We start from the raw sequence: 6,307 nt of genomic DNA on the forward strand, positions 1-6,307 counted from the left end.
CAGACTCCAAACAATACTGTTTTGAGAACAGAGAGAGAAAACTGAACCGCTGGGAGTAAATCATGCTCGAGTCTCTCTGATGTATGTCTTGTTTCTTTGTTTCACTCTTTACTTACCTTTACCTTCTGCTACAATTCGCTTTTGAACATTTAATCAATGTTTTTTTCGTGATTCATCATTTTTCTCTACAGCATTAAAAAACCTGTTTTTGTCTGACGAATTCTCCTAATAAATCTGGCAAAGGCATTTTTTGACTGTTCTTTGACTCCAAAATAAAAAAAAAACTCACACCACCATAAACTTAATTCTCTGTTATTAGTAATCTTTAATAATATTAACTGGAGTTAGCTAGATTTACCAGCACACAGTGTTTGTGCTGATGTTGATGCCAGAGGAGGTTTGAACTCTGCAGTTATTGATCAGCAGAGCACTGGCTCTTTTATGCTCTATGCTCCTAAACACTCAGCAACACGCTCTGTACCTTTACGTGGTCTGACACTTCGTGGCCGAGTTGCTGAGGTTCCACTGTTCAGTAATATCATTCACAGTTGATCATGGAATATTTAGAAGGGAAGAAAGTTTGCGAACTGACTTGTTGCATCGGTGGCTTCCTATTACAGCACCACGCTGGAATTCAGTGAGCTCTTTAGACCCATTTTTCCACTAATGTGTGTAAAAGCAGGCTGCATGGCTAGCTACTTGATTTTATACATCTGTGGCAATGAGACTGAATGAAACACCCAAATTCAATGATTAAGTGGTGTGTCCCAATACTTTTGTCCATATAGTGTAACTGGAATGTTAAATGTAGTGTTTCAGATAAGCATTTAAAGGCAACTCTCCTTTTATAATACTCTTACTTTCTTCTCCTCTAACTCCTCTGTGCTCACCGCCACAAACTAGATGTGCAGTTTCAGCTCTGAGCTGTAATATTCCTACTTCTCTTTAATCCTGTTCACACTGATTGAAAAGAAATTTAATTAAAGTCCGCCTCTATTGTTACTCTCTACTATTACCCTCTATTTGTTACACTATACACACCTTTTAATGAAAAGTTCCATGATAGTAGTAACGTAGATCAGATGACTGAACCAGTGCTCCTGAGGAGCACCTACGGATACATAAACAAGCAGCAAATCACACAGTTGTTTGTTTTTTGCTGCAGAGATGTTCAGTAACTAGTTACTAGATATATCTGTACTTTTCTGAGCAGTGTCGTGTACAGACTTTGGTGAGGACAGAGGCTGAGGTGTTTCAAAAGGGCATTTTGTGGAGACAGTTCACACAAGGATTTTTCACTATATGAAAATAACATGTCGGACAAAGTTACTTAATATGTTTATTTTCTATGTATCACATCAGTTGCCACCAGTTCCCCTTCGTACCAGCAGAGGTCTCTCCCACCTGAGTACTGAGCCTCTGGTCAAATAGGTTGTTAGAGAGTGCTATTCATATAAGATACTAATAAGATACGTTAAAGATGCAGCATTAATTCAACACATCTGACAAGCACTGGATGAGAAAGACTTATTTCATTTTAGCAGATTACTCTAGACCTGCAAGCACAATTGAAAGTCTAAGCATGAATCAGCACCATAAGAGCCCAGTGCAGTTGGACAGTGAGCCTAACAAGGCTTAAAGCAATGTGGGCCTTATAACAGGATAGATAAAAAAAACTGAAACGGAGTCAGAGTTTATCAAAAGGCCTTCATTTGCCATAAATGATGAGCAGTAGTCTTTTCACATTATATATGCTAAAGTTTACAAGAGCTTTGTTTAACATGCCAAAAGGTTTTGACACAAAGTCAAAAACATATTACAAAAGTTTCAGTTTCTGGCATTTTTTTTTATTTGCAATGTTATTGTTCCCAGAGTTTGACAACTTTGATATGCCTGCATCAGGAAGATCAATGCACACATAAGAGGACATTTTGGCATAGAGAAAAGAAGCTAAAGACCTTAGAACATGTCATGATCTCCAAATTTTATGATTATTTATCAGTGCCTTTCAACAAAGATGTTCATTGGGTTTTATTCAGATTGATCTTTTCACCTCGGATAAGCTGTAGTCTTTGAATTAATAAGTCAAAATACCAAGAATTCAATCTCTGACATAAAATGTATGATAGATTTTTTATAATGATAGTAAGTGTTTTTGAGTACTGTAGCGCCCCCTAAAGACTAATCTGGATGAAAATTTACACATCTTTTCAGAGTCTCTATTTATATAACAGCTTCAAATTGTGAGAGACAAATTAGCCAAAAATTAAAAAGGCACAGCTAAATGGTCCAAGGAGCACATTAGTTTGTTTTGAGCTAAAGATTCTGGAAAATAATACATTTTGCCTATAAAAATTTTGGTTTAGGAGTTTCAAGGCAAAGTGCATTTAGCTGTAGTACAGCCTTATGCTTTATGCTCTATGGTGTAGTTTTCGTTGTCTGGGTAGATGTACACAAACTACACCTACCTTCAAAGTTAGATATCTGTATGACTGACTGTATTTTCTGGACAACACATTTTTCAGGAGAAACTGTATGGAGTAAGATTACTGTCAAAAAAACTTGTGCATGCTCATCTATATCTGTACAGTAAACATATCTTATACACAGAAGTATTTGACATCTATGTTGACAATGTTTAGATGTTCTACAACTTCAATAGACCAGTGCATATGAATTAGCATGTATCACTTGAACAAAGACCACAACCTCAACAATATGGCGAATGAAGGCTCTTGATAAACTCTGACTTCCTTGATGTTTGTTCTCTGTCTGTAAATAAGCCCAAGACTTAGGCTCGTTCTAGGCCTCACAGGTCAAAATGACAGAAGATGTCTGTGTGGCAATTTATGCTTGAACCCTAATAATAAGAAAAATCTTGACAATTCCAATAGGGTTCTACGCACTGTGTGCTTGAACCCTAATAATACGAAAAATCTTGACAATTCCAATAGGGTTCTAAGTTTCATACATTTCATAGAACTTACGGTTTGGTCTGGGCAATTTGTTTTAGGGCAGAAAAACAAGAAAACTCCATTAGGGTTCTACACACTGTATGCTTGAACCCTAATAAGAAAAATCTGTAACACTTTCTATGAATGTCACCTTTGTAAGTATCTATAAACACATTTATAACATGTTATAATGCATTCATACAGCATTATAAACATGGTTATAAATATTTATAAAAATGCAAAACATTATATGGCCACATTTATTATACATTATGAATTGTTAATATAATGCATTATAAGTTGTGTTAATAAAATGTTATACTGTCAGTGCCAAAGAGGTCAGTCCCAGGTTGGAGAGCGTAAAGACAAATACAAACATTATTTACAGGATTTCCAGTATTTTATTTCTCAGCGCTGGTGCTGTTAGAGCTGCATCTTCGGGGCTTCAGTCCTGAATATTCAGTGCTCCAAACAGGCTGTCCAGTGAAAAATTACTGCTACAGTGAGCTTTTCTTACCTAGTGCTCTCACTTTAAAGGTTACATTACATCACAGCAAACCAAGTACCCATCAGCCCCTCCCCTGAACCCCCTCTGACATCACACTGAGTGTGAAGTCACTGTGGAGTGAAGGCCTGGAGAGGAAGAGGTGAGTAAGTCGAGTGCTGTCACTGTAATTTGCTCCCTCACTGGTTCTAACATCAAACACTAGAACCCTTCACTCTGTAACATCACTACACTACAGTACAGTAATGCTAATTTCTGCTAGCATTCTATTGGATATGCAGTGTCAAGTTAGTGCCAAGCTAACGGTGGTGTACATTACCTTTCCCACATTGGGTAAAACACTGATGGCAGCTCTAGTTTAAACTCTGACATTTGAAGCCTGTAATGTGCTTTAAATACTTCAACTTGAAGCCTCACTCTCAACACTGGAGGAGGCTTTAGTACAGTACGCTTCACTTTACTTAGTGCGGACAATACAACTTACGAGCTTTAATAATTGGTTATGAACACAACTTATAATGCATTATGTTAACAATTCACAATGCATAATAAGCATGGTTATAACGTAATGCATTTTTAAAAATATTTATAGCCATGTTTATGATGCCTTATGAATGCATTCTAACATGTTATGAATGTGTTTCCACATAGAAAGTGTTACCAAAAAATCTCGGTGTCATGATAGATCCTGATCTGTCCTTCGACGCATATATTTCTAATATTACTAGAACAGCCTTCCTGCATCTTTGCAATATTGCTAAATTGAGAAATGCATTATCTCTACAGGATGCAGAAAAGTTAGTTCATGCATTTATTACTTCAAGGCTAGATTACTGTAATGCCTGCTGCTGGATGTCCAGCAAAAGCCTAACAAGCTTCAGTTGTCCAGAACGCTGCAGCCAGAGTCCTTACAAGAACCAGAAAGTTTGACCATATCAGCCCAGTTTTATCAACCCTACACTGGTTGCCAGTTAAATTTCGCATTGATTATAAAATTCTCTTACTGACCTATAAAGCTGTAAATGGACTCGCCCCTCAGTACCTGAGTGAACTTCTCTCTCACTATGAACCATCACGCCTACTTAGATCACAAGGTACTGGCTTACTATTAGTACCCAGAATTAATAAAGTTACATCTGGGGGGAGAGACTTCTCATACAAAGCCCCCCAGCTTTGGAATAGTCTTCCTGTTAATGTTCGGGACTCAGTCACAGCCTCAGTGTTTAAGTCTAGGCTAAAAACTTACTTGTATAGTCAAGCCTTTGGTAATTAGTTTTCCCTGTCAGATCCAGACCTGCTGGAGTCTCTGCTGCTCTGCTAACACTGTAATCTGTGATCAGTCACTCTTTACAGAACTGACTCTCTGTGTGTTTTCCTTTCTTTGCCGAGTTGAACAGCTGCCCATCCTGTGTGTCTGATGCTGTTGCCTCTTCTCCCTTGATCGGGTACCACTGCTCACCAGCCTTCTGGACCGGCTTGACCACCATTGAGCTTCATGCTGTACAACGCTGTGCAAACCTCACCCTCATGAACTGACCCTCCTGATGATGCTGCTGCTGCTGCCTCTGCATAATCTAAAACTAATCTAATTAATCATTGCTCCACCTGTCTTGCGCGTTTTGTACTATAATACTTTAACGCTGTTTGCTATCCGGTGTGGACCAGAGGAGGATGGGTTCCCCTTCTGAGTCTTGGTTCCTCTCAAGGTTTCTTCCTCCTGCTCTTAGGGAGTTTTTCCCTGCCACTGTCACCACTGGCGACGCTCATGGGGGCTCAGACCCGGATTTATTTATTTATTTATTTCTGTAAAGCTGCTTTGTGAAAACACATGTTGTAAAAAGTGCCATATAAATAAACTTTGCTTGCCTGCTTGCTGATTTAGCCTACATTGTACACATGTTAAAAAATGTGGCAGCTCTTTATTTTACAGTATGGTAAGTATCTATTATTTAATAGCTAAATATGCAGTACTTACAAGTAATTTGCTGCTACATACTTCACATGTACATGACAAATGCCAGGTATGTAGAGCAGGACTAACACAGAATTTAGTGGTAATTACACAGTAGTGGTCAGCACAACCAAACTGCTATAGTAAATAAATGCCTATGTGATAGAGAAGAGTAGGTTACAGGTACAGTAGATCAAGGTGTAAAAAAATTACAGGATTACCACAGAGTACTCAGTATTTTTTTTCCAGTACAGTAATTTATTCCATTGGTACTTCATTGGTACTTTTGCTGGAAGATCCTCTGTAATGATGTGGTAATAGCTCTGTAAATACACAACATAGTGGTAAATTCCCTGTAATATGATGGAAACAGGACTGTAACTTTGTCCACAGTGATTACACACATTTGTTTGCAACAGTTCTTTTGCCTTGGTGGTATGTAGAGCATAACCATGCATCATGCTCAAAACCATAGATCACATTGTCCATGGTTATGAACAATATGTATAGTTATGCATAATGTGATTATGTGAATTAAAATTACAGCAGACGGGTAAATGATCAGTGGTGTCTGTATTGAAGGGTGAGAGAAAAACAAAACCAACAAAAAGGAGGAAGGCAAAAAAAGAGAAAAGAAATGTGTTGTACTAATACAAGTTGACCTTTGTAGACAGATATTCAATACAGAAGAATATCTATAATATACAAGATTATAACCAATAACCAAGCAACCAATCCAGAGCAGTGTTATCACAGAACAAAGTTGCACAGAATCTAACGAGCAAGCATGCACAGAACTACAGCTCCCATCTGTCTCACAGCAATGATGTCACATGCAGCCACGAGACACAAGTAAGCCCAGGAGGACTGAAGGACCAGATTTAACAGGACTGGATT

The sequence above is a fragment of the Colossoma macropomum genome, unplaced genomic scaffold (assembly GCF_904425465.1).
Source record: "Colossoma macropomum unplaced genomic scaffold, Colossoma_macropomum, whole genome shotgun sequence".
Taxonomy (NCBI): Eukaryota; Metazoa; Chordata; class Actinopteri; order Characiformes; family Serrasalmidae; genus Colossoma; species Colossoma macropomum.